The following is a 303-nucleotide window of genomic DNA, read 5'->3' on the forward strand; positions in this document are numbered from 1 at the left end:
CGCCCCTGCGAATATGAGCCTCGAATTAATCTCGGCCGGTTTATTCGTGTGGAAATTCCCGCCCAGATTACAGGTGCGTATAGTATGGAGATCCTTCCGTGAGGCTATTATTAATTTGGGATTAGCGGGCCGGGTGGGTGAGGGGGGGGGGGGGCGTGTCCGCGCTCGTCTCCTCTTTTCCTTCTTTCTGTTTGTCTTTTTTATTGGTTTTATGTATAGCTCTTTCTCTCGCTAACGTTGTTTCTTTTCTTTTTCGCTTTACTGTTTTCTCGGTCTATTCTGTTTTTTACTATTTCTCTCTCT

This window comes from Penaeus monodon, chromosome 22 (assembly GCF_015228065.2).
Source record: "Penaeus monodon isolate SGIC_2016 chromosome 22, NSTDA_Pmon_1, whole genome shotgun sequence".
Lineage (NCBI taxonomy): Eukaryota > Metazoa > Arthropoda > Malacostraca > Decapoda > Penaeidae > Penaeus > Penaeus monodon.